The sequence below is a fragment of the Meles meles genome, chromosome 4 (assembly GCF_922984935.1).
Source record: "Meles meles chromosome 4, mMelMel3.1 paternal haplotype, whole genome shotgun sequence".
Lineage (NCBI taxonomy): Eukaryota > Metazoa > Chordata > Mammalia > Carnivora > Mustelidae > Meles > Meles meles.
Window position 1 is genome coordinate 86,359,284 of NC_060069.1, and position 22,071 is coordinate 86,381,354.

The 22,071-nt window shown below is 39.1% G+C and overlaps 1 pseudogene; it reads right to left on the reverse strand.

The window, feature by feature from the left end:
• Positions 1-6,925: 6,925 nt before the first annotated feature.
• Positions 6,926-19,453, reverse strand: LOC123940718 (annotated as a pseudogene).
• Between the last annotated feature and the right edge of the window lie 2,618 nt (positions 19,454-22,071).

The window sequence follows — 22,071 nt, forward strand, 5'->3', positions numbered from 1 at the left end:
CCCAAAAAAAAGGAGTCATATGTCTTACATAGGTCCTTTTTATTACAAAATTTCAGTGAATAAATTATGTGTGAGTTTTTTTCACAGTGTGAACTTCTTCGGGATGCAGATAGAACAAATTTGCAAATTTAAGTAAAATTATGATTTCAATGTTATTAAAAGCATTAGTAACAGGTTTTTCTTCTTTATTCATTGTTATGAAGTCTGAACCAGGGAAATGAAAAGAACTGATTTTAGACCGAGAAGGAACTTTAGAAATTATCTTGATTAGCCCTTTTATTTTACACTTGGAGAAATTATGGCCTAGAAAGTGATCTTTCCCATTACCAATGAACCATTGACAGAACTAGGATTAGATAACTAGTCTTGTGGTGACTAAATTGGCTCTTTTAATATGTTGAGTGCTTAAGAATTCTGATTCTTCTAGAATGTCCTTTTTTTTTTTTAAGATAACATGTTAATCTCAGAGTTCTGTGAAGGTAAAATCTGAATACCTACTAAACTTCAGTGGCTTCCTGCTGCCATTGGAATGAGTATCTCTTTAGCTCTGATTTTTTCAGGAAACTTCACAGCATGGCCCAACCTACCTTTTCAGCTTTGTCTCCCACTGCTTCTCTCCTCAGTCAAGTTAGCCCAAAAGTTCACTTTTCAAATACCTGTGCTCAGTGTTTTTGCTTATTTTCCCTACATTACAATACTACTTTCCCTTCAATATCTAGCTTAAGTATCACCTCTGTGAAGTTTTCCCATGTCATGGGAATTAGAAACACTGTCTTTGGGATTGATGACTCTAAACCAGTTAGCATTTATTATGTTGCCATGTTTATTTGCATTCTCAGTTTCCCAGCTAGAATATGGAATCCTTAAGAACAAATGCCATATTTTTCATTTTTTCATCTACTTCCACCACCCTTGAGGCTAGTATGAAACTTTTTTTTTTAAAAGATTTTATTTATGTATTAGCACAAACAGGGAGGAACAAGAGAGGGAGAAGCAGTCTCCCCATTGAGCAGGGAGCCTAATAACGGGGCTCAATCCCAGGACGTTGAGATCATGACCCGAGCTGAAGGCAGCGCTTAACCAACTGAGCCACCCAGGGGCCCTGAGGCTAGCATGGAACTTTACACACATGAGGGGAGCTCAACATTTTAGATGAGTGATAAAGAGAGCACCAAGTGCCCTATCATATCAGAATAATCTTTGAGGTAAGAACATGTAAAATAATCCACCCCTGATACAAAAGCCATCCCAACTACTTTCAATCTTGGCAACCTCTGCTTGATGGCTGGGCTCAGCACCATAATCCAAGTTTACCCTTCAAATGAACTCTCTTAGGATAGGCTTGATGTTTGGAAACATACCAACAGTTGTATTTGTCCTTCAGGCATATTTGAGAACCGTTCATTATAAGTGTCATTGAGAAAACTATAAAATGTGCTTTATAAAGAAAGCTGACACCTCACCACACCAGTCTGCCCGGTTATAAGGAAAGAGTCTGACAACACTGTTCAGAGCAGGTGCCTGTGGGCTGTCAGCCGTCCTCTGTCCCAGGCCCCATCCTATAGCACAGAAAGGGACAAGGAAGTCACAGTGGGCACCTTTCTCCAAACCAGCCCACAAACCCAGATGGTTCTGTTCTTCCCAAACCAGATCCAGTCCCTGAAAGGGACAGTTTATTCTCTTCAAAAGAAATTCCCTATAGCAAGGTCACACCACACTGGCAAGCTTTTATCATGTCATGTGGTTACCAAACCAGATCTCTGACATTGGACAAAGGAAACTCTCAGGGTCCACCTAGGAAAACAACATCCATGCAGCCATGTGGAAAACCACTTAATTCCTGACACCTGGGAGCACCGTGGGACTAGGATGAACCACCAAGATTCACGAGTTTGTGTTCTGACACTTGAGCCACCAATTAATGAACAACTGTAGATGCCAAGGTCCAAATGCATCTGGGATTGAGACAGAGCTGACAAAGCCCAAATCATCAAGATAAACACTAGCAATATCCAAGCATATTTCCACCTAGTTCCACCGTTGGTTACAGGTGCACAACTTCCTGTTCTTTTTTCTTTTTTTTAAGATTTTATTTATTTATTTGACAAACAGAGATCACAAGTAGGCAGAGAGGCAGGCAGAGGGAGAGGGGGAAACAGGCTTCCGGCTCAGCAGAGAGCCTAACTCGAGGCTCGATCCCAGGACCCTGGGATCATGACCTGAGCTGAAGACAGAGGCTTTAACCCACCGAGCCACCCAGGAGCCCCCACAACTTCCTGTTAACCACAGATAGGTTACATGAAGAAGGTCTAACAGTCATTTCTGCTTGATTGAAAACAGCATCAGAATGCTTTTCAAGGGCCACCTGGCTGGCTCAGTCAGTAGAGCATGAGACTTGATCACAGGGTTGTGGGTTCGAGCCCCACTTGGGTGTAGAGACTACTTAAAAATAAAACCTTTAGAGACGCTTGGGTGGCTCAGTTGGTTAAGTGTCTGCCTTTGGTCAGGTCATGATCCCGGTGTCTTGGGATTGAGTCCTGCATGGGGCTCCTTGCAGAGTGGGGAGCCTGCTTCTCTCCCTCTCTCTCTGCCTGCCACTCGCCCTGCTTGTGCACTTTCTCTCTGTCAAACAAACACACACAATAAAATCTTAAAAAAAAAAAAAAAAAAAAAAGAATGCTTTCCAAGGCCGGATCCCTTTCTTTTCTAAACATTATGTTAAAGCCCATCTGTATTGACAAGTACCCACAGGGAAAGTGGACCAACAGAGTTTAATAACCAGCCTATGTCAATGGTCTTATCTATTACTCAGAGTGGGGCCAGCAGACCCACAGTAACCTGGAAGTCTGTTAGGAATATAGAATCTTGGACCTCACCCAAGGCCCACTGTATCAGAATTTTCATTTTTACAGGGTTCTTACATAACTCATATACAAATTAAACTTTGAGAAGTGTTGAAGAGGTCTCAGAGTTCTGGTTCTGAAATGAATACCTAACTTCCTTGGGACTTGTTCTCTTTGGCTACAGAAAAGAAAGCACTTACCCTCCTGTTTGATGCAACTGTTGTGAAAACTTGATGGTAAAAGCACTTTGAAAAGCTAAAATGCTCTACATAATAAGATCCACTAATTTTACGAACTGCAAAAACAAGATATCTCCCATAGGCTGAGGGGCCTTCCTCGTTGAAAACAGAAAGTAACAGTAGCCTCTGTATTAGACTTAGCAGAAGTCACCTACTTCTTAGGGTCACTTGCTATTCACATATCTTGAACTAAATCTCCCTTTCCCAATCTTCTGCCTTCTGAATCGCTTTTCAAAACTTACGGGACTGTGAATCCTATCTAGCTAATCAGGATTGGAATAAGAAGACATACTACATTTGGAAAGCTGAAGGGAAACCGGGGGGTATATGGGTCTCAAATGAGACTGAGCCACCCAGGCATCCCACCTTCGCTCATTTTAAAAATAAACATAGGTGATGGGCATTAAGGAGGGCACATAATGTGATGAACATTGGGTGTTATATGCAACTGATGAATTATTGAACACTATGTCTGAAACCAATGATGCGTTTTTTTTATTAACATATAATGTTTTATTTGCCTGAGGGGTACAGGTCTGTGAATCATCAGTCTGACACATCTCACAGCACTCACCATAGCACATACTCTCCCCAGTGTCCATAACCAAACCACCTTCTCCCTTCCGCCCCCTTCCCCAACCCCACCCCCACCGCAACCCTCAGTTTCTTTCCTAAAATTAAGAGTCTCTTATGGTGGGACACCTGGGTGGCTCAGTGGGTTAAGCCTCTGCCTTTGGCTCAGGTCATGATCTCAGGGTCCTGGGATCGAGCCCTGCATTGGGCTCTCTGCTCAGCAGGGAGCCTATATCCCCCTCTCCCTCTGCCTGCCTCTCTGCCTACTTGTGATTTCTTTTTCTCTGTCAAGTGAATAAATAAAAATCTTAATAAAAAAAAAAGAGACTCTTATGGTTTGTCTCCTTCCCCTGTCCCATCTTGTTTCATTTTTCCCTCCCTACCCTCCATGACCCCCCGCCCTGCCTCTAAAATTCTTCATATCTGAGAGATCATATAATTGTCTTTCTCTGATTGACTTATTTTGCTCAGCATAATACCCTCTAGTTCCAACCACATCATTGCAAATAGCAAGATTTCGGGTTTTTGATGGCTGCGTAGCATTCCATTGTGTATATATATAATATTTACCATATCTTCTTTATCCATTCATCTGTTGATGGACATCTAGGTTCTTTCTATAGTTTGGCTATTGCAGACATTGCTGCTATAAACATTCGGGTGCACGTGCCCTTTGGATCACTACTAATGATGTATTATATGTTGGCTAATTGAATTTAAACAACAACAAAAACTTAGATTTACAGAGAAGTTGCAAAGATAGTACAGAAAGTTCCTTTGTACACTTCACTCAGCTTCCCCTAATGTAAATGTCTTATGTAACTATAGTACACTTGTCGAGATTAAGACATTAACACTGGAGTGATACTATTAGCTAGATTAGGACTCTATTTGGATTTCACCAGTTTTTCTACTAATGTCCTTTCTCTATTTTAGAATCCAGTCCCAGCTACCACATTGCAATTTAGCCCTCATTCCTTTTTTTTTAATGAGTAAACCACCTAATATAGAATATTATGCTTTGGAGTTTTAAATATTATAATTATAAAAAATTTCCAATATACGCAAAATAACATGAGATGTCTACATGTCATCATTAATATGCCACAGTTGTTAAAATTTTGCCATATTTGTTTTAAATCTCTTTTTTAAGTATAAATGAAGTATTAAAGATACAACAAATACACCCTTTGCCTTATGAAGTCATTGTAGGCCATTCCTATGCATTTTTGTACCTTTACCACACATATATAAATTCATAAACAATACATATTCTTGTGAACTTTTAAGATTTACATAGGTAGTGTCAAACTGTACATTTTATATGCAACTTTATTTTTTACTCAGCGTAATTTTGAGGTTTCTCCAGTGGATCTGATTCATTCATTTTAATTGCCACATAGAGTTTACCTATTATGAATAAGCCACACTTATGTGTCCAGACTCCTGAGAGATGTTTTTATGTGTTCACTGTTACACTCTGGGTTGCAATGAATGTGGATAATTATACCTTATTTCCTCTTTTTAAAAATTTTTTAAAGATTTTATTTATTTATTTGAGAGAGAAAGAGCACAAGCAAGGGGAGCAGCAGAGGGAGAAGGAGAAGCAGGCTTCCTGCTGAGCAGGGAGCCTGATTCGAGTGCTCTATCCCAGGACCCTGGGATCATGACCTGAGCAGAAGGCAGACGCTTAACAACTGAGCCACCCAGGAGCCCCTATACGTTGGTTCCTTGTATAAATATATAGAGAATTTTCCTAGTCTAGAAGTGGAACTTAAAAAAAAAAAAAAGATTTTGTTTGTTTATTTTAGAGAGAGAGAGAGAGAAGGGGTACGGGCAGAAGGAGAGAAAGAATCCCAAGCAGACTCCCCACTGAGTGTAGGGGGGAGCCAAATGCAGGGCTTGATCCCATGACCCTGAGATCCTGATCTGAGCCAAAGTCAAGAGTCAGATGTGTAACTAACCAAGCACCCCTAGAAGGGAAATTCCTGAGCATGAGGTATATGCATCTTCAAATGTGTTAGGTATGGTAAATTAACTATCCAAAAAAGATTGTGAAAAATTAAGTTTCCATCAGCAATATGTAAGAGTTTTTATGTCCTTGAGAGCTCACTAAAATTTTATTTCATCAGACATTAACTTTGCCTTTCTAAGAAGAGGGTAAGTTGATTCAGAGTTGTTTTAATCTGCATTTCTCTAATTACTAGCAAGGTTGAGCAACTTTTTTTTTTAATTTTTAAAGATTTTATTTATTTATTTGACAGAGGGAGATCACAAGTGGGCAGAGAGGCAGGCAGAGAAAGAGGAGGAAGCAGACTCCCTGCTGAGGAGAGAGCCACCGCAGAGCTAGAGCAAAGGCTTAAACCCAATGAGCCACCCAGACGCCCTTGAGCAACTTTTCAAGTGTGGCTCTAGACTCATTTGCATCTATTCCCCCCCCCCCCCACCCGCTTGGTTCCTTTGTGATGTTGGGAAATCTTTTCAATTCTATTTCTTCAGTTACAAATGAATTAAATGAGCAAATAGAGTAAAGCACATAGAAAGAGACTGGCATAACAGGGTGTCCCAAATTCACTTGAGATCAGTTCCTTCCCTAGATTTGGAACTGTCATCTATGGTTCTTTTTATCAGGATATGGTATTTAGAGATTACAGTCTAACTCTAGGGGAGTTTTTTTTGCAAGTGTGTTCTCATTGTTACTAAGATTGTTAGTGATCAAAACCAAAAAATAGGTATTTTTAAGGGAAAGTACATCATGATTTTATATTGGTATTTCCAATTCAAATTTAAGATGACAGATTTTCACTAGTTTCTTGAATTTTATATTTGCATTCTTTTTTTTCCCCCTAAATTCAAAATCTTGGTTCCTAACAACAATAATGTGATTACTTAGTCACTTTATCCTACTAAATATACAATAATTTCAAAATATAATAACAATTTTGTTAACAATATGGCTATTGAAAGCAGTTTCTAAAAATATATATATATTTATCTTTGAAGTTCTTTTTGTTCTTAGGCAGTATTTCATGAGGGATATAGAGCCGAATTATTAGCCTTTATTTGTATGTATGTCTGTATTATGTATGTATGTAGGTTTCACAGTGCTTGGGTTTTATTTAACATCATGTCCATGACCCGAGGCCAGCTTGGAATCCACAGTCAGCATAGAGTCACATGGTCTGGGGCCCACCGGGACGCCCGTTCTGCCAGTCTACCCTGTGCTGACATAAGCCAAGGGGCCCCCATGAAGCAGGCATGGGACTCAGTTCACTTGCAGGTTTTTAGAGCCCTTGTAAAACGGATTCCCAAAGCAGCCGCCTCTCCCGAAAAACGGTCTGACCGTGATGGTGGGCGGGGCAGGGTGGGCTCCCAGGTGCTGGTCCTCTTTGGTTGTGGTCTAAGCTTGTCTCAAGCTCTCTCCAGGGCCACTTTTCCCATGAAGAAGGTGATGGCAAAGTTACGCTTGTACCAGTCTCTGTTATAATACATGTGCTTCAGAACATTTTTACTTAGAAATCCCTTGTAAAAGTCAGCCACTTCTTCTGCGTGTAATGTTGCTTTATGACCTGATCCAACTCTCAGTTCCGATCCTTTCGCCATTAGTCTTGAGCGAATAAATTCTTCTTTTCCTTATGAAATGTTGAGTTCTGTTTTGCCCAAAGCTGTTGGAGCCATTCTTGTGATTCTTGCCCTCATTGTCTTGGCTTTTGTTCCAACGATGATTCGTCTTCGGGGAAGTAAGAGTGAACGGGCCGAAGGCTTGAATGTTTACTGGAGGTCTTACCCAATCACGGCAAGATTTTCTTGGAGCGCAGAGTGTGGAGACCCGGCCGGAGGCCGCATCCCTGCGCTCTGCACCAAGCTCGCGGCGAGCTGACCACCGGGCCCGCGAAGCCTGGGTGCAGAGCAGAGGCAGAAGGGCCCTCCCCCCGCCGCCTCAGCTCACGACAGCAGATGACCAGCTTCTAAATCGTCTGGAATTTCTCTGTGGGATTGTGCCACTAACTTATTTAATTAGGCTCACTTGTCCCATTTGACTTTGCTTTTCAGGATTTGTTTTTTTTAAAAAACAGCTTTTTGGATATGTAGTTCACAAATCATTCAATTCACCCATTTAAAGTGCGCCCTTAAATCGTTTTCAGCCCGTTCAGAGTTGTGCAATGATCACCACGGTCAGATTTTCATAACTCAAAAGGAAATCTAATATTTCTGGGCTCTGACCACTCAACATTCCCCGCCATCCCCCATGCCATAGCCTAATGCCACCACTAATTTCTTTTGTCTCTATATTTGCCTATTATGGACATCTCATATAAATGGAATCATTGACTATGTGGTATTTTGTGACTAGCCTCACCCATGTTGTAGCATGTATCAGCACTTCATTCCTTTTTAAGGCTGAACAATATTTCATTATAAGGATATGCCAAATTTTGTGGATCCACTCATTATTTAATGGAGATTTTAGGTTTTTTGCACCTTTGACTCTTACGAATAATGTTGCTATATACATTTGTGTATAAGCTTTTCCGTGGACATATGTTTACATTTCTCTTGGATGTATACCTAAGGGTAGAACGGCTTGTCAAATGGTAACTCTATGTTTTAACTTTTCTGAAGACCACTAGAGTGTTTTCCAAAGTAGATGCACCACTTTACATACCAGCAGTGTATAAAGATTCTAAGTTCTCTACCTTCTTGTCAACCCTTGTCAAAGAATGTCAACATCCTCTGTTACTACTGTCTTTTTTATTCTAGCCATGCTAATGGGTATGAAGAGTTATCTCATTTGTGGCTTTGATTTTCATTTCCAGGATGGCTAATGACTTTTGTATGCTTATTGGTTATGTGCATATCTTCTTTTGTGAAATATTTTTGGAGATCCTTTGCTTAGTTTGGTTTATTAAGAATACTCGGGGTGCCTGGGCGGCTCAGTGGGTTAAGCTGCTGCCTTCGGCTCAGGTCATGATCTCGGGGTCCTGGGATCGAGTCCCGTATTGGGCTCTCTGCTCAGCAGGGAGCCTGCTTCCCCCCTCCCTCTCTGCCTGCCTCTCTGCCTACTTGTGATCTTGCTCTCTGGGTCAAATAAATAAATAAAATCTTAAAAAAAAAAAGAATACTCAGTAGAGGGCACCTGGGTGGCTCAGTGGGTTAAACATCTGCTTTTAGCTCAGGTCATGATCCTAGGTCCTGGGATCAAGTCCCACATTGGGCTCCCTGCTCAGCATAGGACTCTCTGCTCAGTGGGGAGTCTGCTTCTCTCTCTTCCTCTGCCCTCCCCGTTGTTCATGCTCACTAGCTCTATACTTGTCATTGCAAATGGGAAGATTTCATTCTTTTTTATGGCTGAGTAATACTCCATTGTATCTATATACCACAGCTTCTTTATCCATTTATCTGTCAGTGGATACTTGGGCTGCTTCCATAATTTGCTACTGTAGATAATGCTACTAAAAACAACAGGGTGCATGTATTCCTTTGAATTAGTATTTTTGTATTCTCTGGGGAAAGTAGTGCAAATGCTGGATCATAGGGTAGTTCTAGTTTTAACTTTTTGAGCAACCTCCGTAGTGTTTTCTACAGTTGCTTTATCAGTTTGCATTTCCATCAACACTGTAACAGGATTCCTTTTTCTCCATATCCTTTCCAACACTTGTTGTTTCTTGTGTCTTTGATTTCAGCCATTCTGACAGGTGTGAGGTGATAGCTCATTGTACTTTTGATTTGCATTTCCCTGATGATGAGTGATGTCAAGCACCTTCTCATGTGTTGGTTGGCCATGTCTTCTTTGGAGAAATGTCTATTCATGGTTTCTGCTCATTTTTAAATTGGATCATTCGTATTTTGAGTGTTGAATTTTATAAGTTCTTTATATATTTTGGGTACTAACCCTTTATTAGGTGTATTATTTGCAAGGATCTTTTCCCATTCAGTAGGTTACCTTTAAGTTTTGTTGACTGTTTCCTTCATTGTTCAGAAGCTTTTTATTTTGATGTTTACTTTTGCTGTTCTTTCCCTTGACTCAGGAGACATATCTAGAAAAACGTTGCTATAGCCACTGTCAGAGAAATTACTGCCGGTGCTCTCTTCTAGAGTTTTTTTGGTTTCAGGCCTGATATTTACATCTTTAATCTATTTTGAGTTTATTTTTGTGTGTGGTGTAAGAAAGTGGTCCAGTTTCATTCTTCTGCATGTGGCTGTCTAGTTTCCCAACACCATTTGTTGAAGAGACTTTTTCTCCTTGTATATTCTTTCCTCCTCTTTTGAAGATCAGTTGACCATATAATTGTGGGTTAATCTCTGAGTTTTCTTTTTTTTAAAGGTTTTATTCATTTATTTGTCAGAGAGAGAGAGAGAGAGAACAAGCAGGGGGAGTGTCAGGCAGAGGGAGAAGTAGGCTCACCGCTGAGCAAGGAGCCCAATGTGGGACTTGATCCCAGGATTCTGGCATCATGACTGGAACCAAAAGCAGATGCTTAACTGACTGACACACCCAGGTATCCCTATTTCTGGATTTTCTTTATGTTCCACTGATCTATGTCTTCTTCTTCTTCTTCTTCTTCTTCTTTAAAGATTTTATTTATTTATTTGACAGAAAAGAGAGAGCATGCACAAGTAGGGGAGAAGCAGGCAAAGGGAGAGGGAGAAGCAGGCTCCCCACTGGGCAGGAGCCTGACATGGAGCTCCATCCCAGGACTCTGGAATCATGACCTGAGCTGAAGGCAGACGCTTAACCAACTAAGCCACCCAGGCGCCCCATGTGTCTGTCCATTTTTGTGCCAGTACCATACTGTTTTGATTAGTACAGTTTTGCAATATACTCAAAGTCTGGAATTGTGGTACTACCAGTTTTGTTGTTTTGTTTCTCTTTTTTAAGATTGCTTTGGCTATTCAGGGTCATTTGTGGTTCCATACAAATTTTAGGATTGTTTGTTCTGGTTGTGTGAAAATGCTTTTGGTATTTTGGTAGGGATTGCATTAAATCTGTAGGTTGCTTTGGGTAGCATAGACACTATGACAATGTTTGTTCTTCTAATCCATGAACAAGGAATGTCTTTCCATTTCTTTGTGTCATCTTCAATTTCTTTCATCTGTGTTTTATAGTTTCCAAAGTACAGGTCTTTCATGTTGGTTAAGTTTGTTCCTGGGTAGTTTATTGTTTTGGGTGCAATAGTAAATGAGATTGCTTGCTTAGTTTCACTCTCTGCTGATTCATTATTAGCATATAGGAATGCAACAGATTTTTGTATGTTGATTTTGTATCCTGTGACTTTACTGAATTCATTTATTGGTTTTACTAGTTTTTTCATGGAGTCTTTTGGGTTTTCTCTATATAGTATAATGTCATTGGCAAATAGTTTAAATTTTAAGACTTCCTTTCCAATTTGAATGCCTTTTATTTCTTTTTGTTGTCTGATTGTTGAGGCTAGGACTTCCAGTGCTTTGTTGAAAAAATGTAGTGAAAGTGGACATCCTTGTCTTGCTCCTGACCTTAGGGGAAAAGCTCTGTTTTTCCCCATTAAGTATGATGATCACTGTGGGGGTTTTTTGTTATGTTGATGCAAATTCCCTCTAGACCTGCTTTGTTGAGGACTTTTGTCATGAATGGATGTTGTACTTTGTCAAGTGCTTCTTCTGCATCTATTGAAATGATCGTTTGGATTTTGTCCTTTCTCTTATTGATGTGAAGTATCACATTGATTTCTGAACATTGAACCACAATTGCATCCTGGGGAAAAAAATCCCGCTTGATAGTGCTGAATGATTTTTAAAAATGTATTATTGGATTCAATTTGTTACTATTTTGTTGAGGATTTTTGCATCTATGTTCATCAGAGATATTGGTCTGTAGTTCTTGCGTGTGTGTGTGCGTGCGTGTATGTTTGTGGGTGTGGTCTCTTTATCTGGTTTTTGTATCGGGGAACACTGGCCTCATAGAATGAATTTGGAAGCTTTCCTTCCTTTTCTATTTTTTGGAATAGTTTGAGAAGAATAGGTATTAACTCTTTAAATTTCGTGGAATTTGCCTGTGAAGCTGTCTGGTCCTGGACTTCTGTTGGTTAGGCGTTTCTTTATATTACTGATTCAGTTTCATTGCTGGTAACCAGTCTGTTCAAATTTTCTATTTCTTCTTCCTTCAGTTTTGGTAGGTTATATGTCTATGTATTTATCCATTTTCCGCTAGGTTGTCCAATTTGTTGACATATAATTTTTCATAACATTCTGTTACAATTGTTTATATGTCTGTAATGTTTTTTTATTTCATTTGTGATTTTGCTTTTTTGGTTCTCTCTATCTCTCCTTTTTTATGAGTCTGACTAGAGGTTTATCGATTTTGCTAATTTTTTTTGTTTCATTGATCTGTTTGTTTTCTTAATTTCTCTATCATTTATTTCTGTTCTAATCTTTATTATTTCCTTCCTTCTGCTGGTTTAGGGTTTTGTTGCTCCTCTTTTTCTAGTTCCTTGAGGTGTAAAATTAGGTTGTTTGAGATTTTTCTTGCTTCTTGAAGCAGGCTTGTGTTGTTATAAACTTCCCTCCTAGAACCACTTTTGCTGCATCCCAAAGACTTTGAAATTATGTGTTTTCATTTTTTTTTGTTTCCATGTATTTTTTAAATTTCTTTGATTTCTTGGTTGACCTACTCATAGTTTAGTAGCATGTTACTTAACCTCCATGTATTTTTCCTCTTTCTAGATTTTTTCTTGTGCTTGATTCTAGTTCCATACTGTTGTGGTCAGAAGGTGCACGGTACGACTTTGATCTTTTTTAATTTGTTGAGGTTTGTTTTGTGGCCTAATATGTGATCTGTTCTGGAGGCTGTCTCATGTGCAGTTGAAAAGAATATATGCTCTGCTGTTTTAGGGTGGAATGTTCTGAATATATCCGTTAAATCTATCTGATCCAGTGTGTCATTCACAGCCACTCCCACTGATTTTCTATTTGGATGATCTGTCCATTGATGTAAGTAGCATGTCAAAGTCCCCAGTTATTATTGTGCCACTATCAGTTAGTTCCTTTATATTTGTTATTAGCTGCTTTATGTATTTGGGTGCTCCTATGTTGGGTGTGTAAGTATTTACAATTGTTATGTCTTCTTTTGGATTGTCCTCTGTAATATTATATAGTGTCCTTCCTTGTCTCTTGTTATAGTCTTTGTTTTAAAGTTTATTTTGTACCATAGAAGTATTGCTACTCTGGCTTTCTTTTGACATCCATTTGCATGCTGGATGTCATGCATGAAACATTGCATGTTTCTCTATCCTCTCACATTCAATCTGCACGTGTCTTGATGTCTGAAGTGAGCCTCTTGAGGCAGCATATAGATGGGTCTTATTTTTTTAATCCACTCTCTCATCCTATGTCTTTTGGTTGGAGCATTTATTCTATTTTCATTCAAAGTAATTATTATTATTTTTTTAAAAGATTTTATTTATTTATTTGACAGACAGAGATCACAAGTAGGCAGAGAGGCAGGCAGAGAGAGAGGAAGGGAAGCAGGCTCCCCGCTGAGCAAAGAGCCTGATGCGGGGCTTGATCCCAGGACCCTGGGATCATGACCTGAGCCGAAGGCAGAGACTTTAACCCACTGAGCCACCCAGGCACCCCTCAAAGTAATTATAATAGATGTGTATTTATTACCATTTTGTAATTTGCTTTGTGGTTGTTTTGTAGTTTTTCTCTGATACTTCTCTTGCTTTCTTTTGTGGTTTGTTGGCTTTCTTTAGTGATATACTTGGATTCCTTTCTCTTTATTGTTTGCATATCTGTTCCTGGTTTTTTTGAACAGAGGTTACCATTAGGTTTGTATATAACATCTGCATATAATAGTCTATAGTAAGTAGATGGTTACTTAACTTTGAATCCATTCTTTACTCCTCTTCCCTCCCATGTTTTAGGTATCTGATGTCATATTTTACATTCTTTTATTTTATGAATTCCTTGACTTTAATGAAATACTTATTTTTAATGTGTTTTTATTTTTCTTTTCCTGCTTTCACTTATGTCTCTCTTTTCTACTCAAAGAGTATTAATATTTCTCATAGGGCTGGTTTAGTGGTCATTAATTAACTCTTTCAGTTTTTGTTTGTGTGAGAAACTCTTTACCTCTCCTTATATTCAGAATGATAGGTTTGCCAGATGGCTATGGTTCTTTTTTTCCTTCCAGTGCTTTGAATAGATCAAGCCACTTTTTTCTAGTTGCAAAATTTCTGCTGAAAAATTCTCTGATAATGTTATGGGGTTTCCCCCTTGTATGTAACTACCTTATTTTCTCTAGTTGCTTTAAATTTTTTTTCTTTATTGCTACTTTTTGCCATTTTAATTGCTATGTGTTGATGTAGATCTTCTTGGGTTGATTTTTCCAGGGGGAATCTTTGTTGTCTCCTGGATCTGGATATCTGTTTCCTTCCCCAGGTTAGGGAAGTTTTTAGCTATTATTTTTTTTCAAATAAATTTTCTTCCCTCTTTTCTCTCTTTCTCTTCTTTTGAGATGCCCATAATGGGAGTGTTATTATGTTTGATGGAGTCACGGAGTTTCCTAGGACTATGCTCAATTTGCATGATTTATTTTTTCTCTCATTTGCTCAGCTTGGTTACGTTCCATCACTCTGTCTTCCAGGTCATTAATTCATTCCTCTGCTTCCTTTAGCCTGCTATCATTCCCTCAGGTGTATTTTTAAATTTCATTTGTTGTGTTCTTCATCATTGATTGGTTCTTTTTTATCTTTTTTTTTTTTTTTTTGACACAGAAAGAGAGAGATCACAAGCAGGCAGAGAGAGGGGGAAGCAGGCTGCCCCCTGAGCAGAGAGCCCAACACAGGCTCAATCCCAGGACCCTGAGATCACAACCCGAGTCGAAGGCAGAGGCCCAACCACTGAGCCACCCAGGCGCCCTGGTTCTTTTTTATCTCTTTGTTAAGGATCTCGCTGATGTCCACTCTTTTCTCAAGTCCTGTGAGTATCTTTGTGATCATTACTTTGAATTCTCTATGGGGCATATTACTTATACCTGTTTCACTTATGTGTCTTGCTGTGGCTTGGTCCTGTTCTTTTATTTGGGTCATATTCCTGTCTCCTCATTTTCTCTACTCTCTGTGTCTCTTTCTCTGTGTTAGGAAAGTTAGTTATGTCTCTTGTTCTTTAAGGTAATGGCATTGTGAAGAAAAGGTCCTATAGTGTCCTGTAGTGCCGTGTCATCTGTTCCCCGGGACCTGCCACTTCAGGGAGCATCTCCCATGTTTGTTGTGTGAGCTCTGCTCTTGAGGCCTGGCCTCTTTTTCCTTTAGGCCAGCCATCTGCAGAGGCTGTCTTTGCCTGTTGTGGGCAGTGTTTGGTCCCTGCTGGGTGGGGCACCTTTTAAGAAGGTATGCACTAGTCTGCCTGTGAAATGAGACCTCCACCATTGCTGCCAGAACAGAGACCCTGCAAAAGGGAGGTCTGAAGACACAGTGCTGGTGAGGTTTGTGCCCGTCTTCTGGGAGCGGGGCTGGGGGTTGCTGCAGTGCTGGGACTAAGGCCTGACTCGTAAAAGTGACTCTGCCAAAGTGCAGGGGGCAGGGCTTGGTGTAAGCAAGTTAGGCAGCAAGTGTCCACACTGCACTGGTTCCCACAGGTGGCCTTGTCCTCATGCTGAGCGACAAGGGAGGGAAATGGCACCTGCCAGTTTCTTTGTTCCCAGAGGGGTCTTCCCGTGACCACTGCTTCTCAGGGCCATGCTCTGACACGAGTAAATCATTCTCTGTCTCATTTGCCACATGTGTTTTTCAGATTGCTCCTTCTATGCTGTTTTTCTGCTGGCCATGGAGCTATCTCTTTAAGGGTGGGGACTCAGCTTCCTCATGCTCTCTAGGCTCTCCCGTTGTCCACGAATTTTTAAAATTCCAGGCTTTAAGTTCTGCTGGTTGCAAGAACTCCTGAATTTCAGCCCTTCTTGCCTTCCAAGCCTGATGTTATGGGGATTTGTCTTCCCTGTGCAGGCTCCCTGTTGTGATAGTCTGTTTCTCATTCTTCTCTGAGACCTGGCTCTCTCTCAGCCATGAATGGCCATGGTCCCTTTTGCTCCCAAACCACATCTTCACCCTTCTTACTTTCTTCGATGTGGCCTGTTCTCTGTCTTTAGTTGCAGAGTCTGTTTTGTCAGTCTTCAGCTCATTTTCTGGGTTATTTACATGATGTGAGTGTTATCTAGTTGTATCCTTGGGAAGAGGTGAGCTTAGGGTCCTCCTACTTGGCCATCTTCCCAGACTTCAGATGTGCAAATATATTTTTGAGATAAATTCTTAGAAGTGAGAACTTCGGGTCAAAGAATATATACAGTCAGACATTAACAAATTTCCTTCCATTCTAGTTTACATTCCTAGCCAGTATCCCTATGTGGTTACCTGTTATAATGTGCTATATAGGACTGAACGTAACAACGTGTTTTCTCTAGTTTTTGGTGCCAGTCCCATGGTTGTTCCTTTCGTCAAATTGTTAATTATGTTGCTCAAATATATATTTTTATTAATTTTTTAACTTCTTGGTAAAAGTTTATGGTTTATCAATTTCTAATATTTCCATATATATTTACTCTAAATATTTTGAGGATATGTTAGGCATATTTTATTTTGTTCTTTAAAGATTTCATCCATTTATTTGACAGAGAGACAAAGAGCACAGCAGGGAAGTGGCAGGCAGATTAAAAGGGAGAAGCAGGCTCCCTGCTGAGCATCAGCAACGCCAATGCAGGGCCCAGTCCTGGCACTCCAGGATCATGACCTGAGCTGAAGGCAGATGCTTAACCGACTAAGCCACCTAGGTGCCCCTGTTAGGTGTATTTTAGTTCAGAAATATCTTTTTTGATCGTTTTTTTTTCATTATGTAGTATCCATCCTAATAATGCTTTTTGACTTAATCTATTTTATTTTGTGTATAAATATATATTCACCTTTCTTTTGGATATTATTTGTACAGTATATTTCTCTATCCTTTTGTGTTTAATCTTTCTATGTCATTTTTTGTGTCTTTTTAAATAGCATATACTTGGATTTTGATCATGTTTTAACTTGTCTTATCATCATCATCATCGTCATTTTATTTTGCTTAGTTTTAACTTCCATTTCTACCTTCTGTTGGATTGATTGGGACTTTAGCTTTCTGGGACTTTTTAAGGGTAAAATATACCTTAGCGCCATGACATTTTCTTCATTATAATATTTTACCTGTGGCTCTTTTATTTCAGAAATTGGAGGGATACCTGGGTGGCTCAGTCAGTTAAGTGCCTGCCTTTAGGTCAGGGCCCTGGGATTGGGTCCCTCATTTCATCGAGCTCCTTACTCAGCAAGGAGCTTGCTTCTCCCTCTGCCTCCCGCTCCCCTGCTTGTTCTCTCTCTCTCCCTCTGTCTCTGACAAATAAATAAAGTCTTAGAAAAGAAATTGGAGACCATCTTTTCATTAAGTTGTAGTTCCTTTGTCCTCTTCCAGCTTAGGAAAAATTTGAGAAAAACTTATTTTGTAGAAGTTAGTTTGAAATTATTTTCCTCTCTAAGACATAATTTAAGTGTACATAAAGCACACAGAACTGTATCTTACACTGTATGAGGCTTTTGGAAAAATACATTTTTATTTTAATCTCTTATACTCTACAAATATTTTGTAAATTCCATCAAAAGAGATTCTTTTGAATATTCCCGTTATTAGGAAATACACACTAAAACACTTATGGTAAGATTCATGATGTATGTAACTTATCTGCAAATGGTTCAGGAAAATAACTACACATACATACATAGATTTATTAGAAAGAAAGGGATAGAGGGAATGATAAACGTGAATGGTATACAAGAAACAATAAATGTTGGTGAGGTTGTGGAGAGAAAGGAACCCTCTTGCACTGTTGATGGGAATGCAAACTGGTGCAGCCACTGTGGGAAACAGTACAGAAGTTCCTCAAAAAGTTAAAAGTAGAACTACCTTATGGTCCAGCATTTGCACTACTAAGTATTTACCTAAAGAATACAAAAATATTAATTCAAAGGAATACCTGCATCCCGATGTTGTTAACAGCATTATATACAATAGCCAAATTATGGAAGCAGCTCAAGCGTCCATTGATAGATGAATGGATAAAGAAGATGTGGTATACAGAATACAATGGAATATTCCCACTTACAACAACATGGATAGATCTAGAAAGTATAAAAATGCTAAGCAAAACAACTCAGTCAGAGAAAGACAAATACCATTTGCTGTCACTCATATGTAGAATTTAAGAAACAAAACAAACAAGCAAAGGGGGAAAAAGAGAGACAAACCAAGAAACCGACTCAAGTACAGAGAACAAACTGATGGCTACCCCAGAGGGGAAGTGGCAGGGGGGTGGATGAAATAGGGGTGGAGATTAAATAGAGTATACTTATCAGGATGAGTACCAAGGAATGAATAGAATTGTTGAATCATATAGTACACCTGAAATTAATATAACACAGTATGTTAACTATAATGGAATTACAATTTTTTAAAAAAATCTCTTTAAAAAGAAACAAAAGTGAATGGTATAAAATGTTAACAATAGGTAAATCAGGGTGAAGGATCTAATTATGTTTTGGATACTATTTTTAAAAATTTAAAAAAAAGATTCTATTTATTTATTTGACAGATCACAAGTAGGCAGAGAAGCAGGCAGAGAGAGAGAGAGAGGGGAAGCAGGCTCCCTTCTGAGCAGAGAGCCGATGTGGGGGCTCCATCTGGCACCCTGAGATCATGACCTGAGCCTAAGGCAGAGGCTTTAATCCACTGAGCCAACCAGGCGCCCCTACTATTTTTATTTTTGCAATATTTTATAATTTTGGAATTATTTCCAAAGGAATTTTAAAACTTCATATTTAATAAAAGGTTAGAAAGGTAGCTTCTTTTTTGAGATTTTTCATTCATGGCAAGTAAAACATACACACACACACACACACACACACACACACACACACACACACACCCCCAATACATATTTTTGATGATTGGGTGCCCTCTAGTGTTCAATTTCTGCAACTACAAAACTAACAAATTCAAACTCAATTTCTCAAAACTGGTTTTGGAAAGAACTTTTGTTGACTTCTTTATGATGGCAACATAAGACATGCAAAGAATATGTGTGATATCAATATTAGTAGAAAAAAGAAAAATCTCAAGCTACTAAACTATGAAGGAAAGAACCATGCATTGAGATATCAAATGCAGATTTCTACCTCCTTTAAATCTTAACAAAGTCGCAAGAAGACATCAAAGTAAATAGAGGATTCAGGAGGACTCCAAGCAGTGCACAGAGTAGTCAAAACTAGAGGTTTACACATAATCCATGATAATTACGTGGCATAGAATTTCTTCAAAACATCCACATACTCGAGGTGAAGCGACCGCAGCAGGGAAACTGGCAATATTTTTTTTCTTTTTTTTTCTAAGCAACAGATGTTGTGGGGTTTTTGTCCCAAATAAATGCCATTACAATAAAAAGAACAAAGTGAGTTTCACATCTGACTGAAGGTAATTTAGTATCATCAATTTTAAAAGAAACGGAATACTTTAATACATCCATCTGTTGAACAAACCAAACCACTCACTCTAGCTATGTTTTAGACTTCTTCAAGGATTGTGGCTATGGTCCAAATTCTAACCCTCAGAAAGATCAGAATGTAAAATGTTGAGTTCAGTTTGGATATGCTCAGCGACTTCACCATCATCCCCGTCATCAAACAGATTTTGACACCATCTCCGTGAACACACATAACTTGCCTTTGACGGTAGCTTGTCCTGGAACTTCATCGCTCCGGCTTTATCAGCAGGACAATGTGAAATATGTAACTTTGCTGTCAAGGAGTCTTGTAAACTCACCGATAAAATGTCCAAAGTTCTTATCCTAACCTTTCTTTCTCAATTTCTTCTGACCGTCCAAACATATTGCTTCCAATTGCCCATTTCCCAGCCTTTAGGTCACGTGGGCGTACTGGCCCATTGTCCTTGAACTTAGTTCTCTTATTTCGGGCTCATTCTCATTCTTATCTCTGCACCTCTTTCCACCTCTATTCTTGGGCATGGCTGCAATGGAGGTGTGGGTCTCTGTCTCTGTCCCTCCTGCGTGAGGAACAGCCGCCATGGGAGGCTGGGGCCTCATTTGGGAGAGCATTAATGTGTGGGAGAGCATCCGATTAGGGGTTCCTTATTATTTCCCTTTTGTGCCACTCCACCTTTCTCAGAGTTAAACATTCCTTTTCTATTGTCTCAGCGAACCCTTTAAAAACTAAACCTGGTATATTTGATGGAAGTCTAAAATTCCTCTGTAATTAATCTTCCTTCTGTAAGGAAGAGCTCAAATGCTTTGATTTCAATCATCTCCCTCTTCCATATTTTATGGAACGGTAGTTATACAACTACTGTTTTATAGTGGGGTATTTTTTTTTTTTTGCCCAAATTAGCCATTATTGTTTTTTATGAGCATGTTTTTACATGCTCCTTGTTTATGAGCACGTTTTATGAGCATGTTTTACATTGCTCCATGTTTTTCAATTTCTTTGCTCACCATTCTTTCTTTCTTTCTTTTTTTTTCTTTATTTATTTGACAGAGAGAGAGATCACAAGTAGGCAGAGAGGCAGGCGGGGGGTGGGGTGGGGAAGCAGGCTCCCTCTAAGCAGAGAGCCCAATGCAGGACTGGATCCCAGGACCCTGAGATCATGACCTGAGCCGAAGGCAGAGGCTTAACCCACTGAGCCACCCAGGTGCACCTCACCATTCTTTCTTGCATGTCATTCCTTTCAAGTTCCTTTTCCTTCTTCCTGAAGTACATCCTTCAGTAATTCTTTCAGTAACTAACAGTGAGAGATAAATTCTCATTTTGTTTATATGAAAATGTTTTAATTTTTTTCTTCTCTCTTGAATGAGTTGGGTACTGATGTCCACAGTGACACATTCTCCTTCTGCAATCAGAGGACAGTATTCTCTCATCTCCCCACCATTCTAGTATTGCTGTCATAAAGCCAGCCATCAGTTTATTGCTCTTTCTTTGTGAGTTACAGGTATTTTCTCTCTGGGATCTCAAATCTCAAAAGACTTTGTGTGTTTGGTGTTTTTCAGTTTCACTAAGGTGTTTGTGACAGTGGGTCTATTTTTATTTTTCCTGATTTCCAGATCATAGTGATCCTTGAGTTTGGGGATTTATGTCTTTTACCATGACTAGACATTTTTCTGCCATCTCTCTCTTCAAATTCCTCTCTTTTCATTCTTTTCTCCTAGAATTTCTGCTCCAGCTATGGTTAGCCTTCTCACACTGTCTTCTATGTCTCTTCATTTTTGGTCATAATCTCTTCTCTTTATCTCTCTGTATTTATCATTATCTCTCTTTATCTCTCTGTGGTATTTTGGCTCATTTTTTCCACATCTGTCTTTTGGCCTGATCATTATCTCTTTAATTTTATTTAATGAGTTTTTTTCATGCATCAGTTGTATGAGTTTCTTCTTAATTTCAATAATTTTTTTCACTTCTAAAATTTCTATTTAATTCTTTCTCAAATTTTCTCCTCAGTCTGCCTGTTTTTAAAAAATAGGGTCTTGTTTTATTTAGTTTTGACTATTTAAAAATATTGTTAATAATTTCAGAGATAATTATTTTCTTCTGCTTCAGTTTGTCTTTTTAGTTATTTCAACTTCTGGTACTTGTGTTCACTGACTGTCACTCGTGGTGGAATGATTTCTCATGCTTTTTAAACAATTTTTTATAGTAAACTCATCTTTAGCTGGGACTGTGTTTTTTGAGTCCAGAACAGAGACAAACTTCCTTGACATCTTCCTGATTTGGTGGACACATTTCATTCTGATCCACTCTTTCACTGAGGGTGTAGACCTTTAAAAGTCACAGTTTATTTACCTCCACCTCCTTAACCTGTGTGGAACCAGGTGCCTTATAGCCTGTGAATTTATTCTCTTGAGGGGATTATTTTTATGTTTAATTTGGCAATTCTTTGAATGGAAGGGTAGAGTTTTCTAGTCCTCTTATTGGAACTGGGAGGCCTGACCTTGTTACAGGATGATTTTTTAACAAGGCTAAAATCAGAACTTCCATGCAGATATAACATGAACGTGTATTAAATATTTATTCAATTCATTGTTAATGAAGGTGTTGGTAGGATGTTAACTAGTTCGAAGGAGAAATCAAAGGAGCACAAATTTATATGGAATAAAGATGTGTTGAAATGAATTTATAAATGAACAGCAAAGTGGGCTTTTTCGTGGAAGGGAGGGAGGTCAATCCCAAACATCCCCAGACAGAATATATTTGCATGTGTAATGAAAACACGTACTTTGCCTTGCGATCACTCATCCCCAGGTTTGCAGAATTGTAACATAGCTGCGGGCAGTGCAAGGCTGGAATCCGAGTAACTGCCAACGT